The sequence below is a fragment of the Oreochromis niloticus genome, linkage group LG18, assembly GCF_001858045.2.
Source record: "Oreochromis niloticus isolate F11D_XX linkage group LG18, O_niloticus_UMD_NMBU, whole genome shotgun sequence".
NCBI lineage: Eukaryota > Metazoa > Chordata > Actinopteri > Cichliformes > Cichlidae > Oreochromis > Oreochromis niloticus.
In genome coordinates, this window is record NC_031982.2 from 34,989,828 (window position 1) to 34,990,467 (window position 640).

The following is a 640-nucleotide window of genomic DNA, read 5'->3' on the forward strand; positions in this document are numbered from 1 at the left end:
GGAGACAAACTTGAAATAGTTCCTGAAGCTTTCAGATGTGTCAGATCTCTCAGGAAAGTCCTTAACATTCACTTTAACACCTGACTCTAACCATAGAAGAGCTCGAGTCAAAAGGAAAGTGAAATGAAGCGTGTCCTGACATGACTCAGTCTCCTCAGTTTCATCTTGTACCTCCAGCTGTCTCCTCAGCTTGTATTAATGACTGCCCCTCCCACTGGACGTCAGCACTGAAGGTACGGGGGTTTGTACCCCTGTGCTTTGGACAGCGGTTCGCCTCTGTGCTCAACAGTGATGAAATGTTCCAGATCAAGTATGCGATGAACCCAGAGGGAGGATGTTTCATAGAAAAACATCTGGGAGGTCGCTCTCCAACAAATCCTAACATCAAGGAATGTTATGTCGTGGTTATGTCCATCTTTTATATACAGTCTTCAGAAAAATGCAGCACAAAGCACTGGCTACACATTAAACTCCTTCTGACCTCCATACAAACCTTTCTGTTTCAAAAATAACAGAACAAATTAAAAACTGTTGCTAAGAGCATTTGGGCTTTTATTTTGAAGGCTAAACAGCTGTAACTTCCTGCACATCGATGGCACAGGAGGAAACGTCCTCTTTCCTTATGCTCTTCTTTCTCACA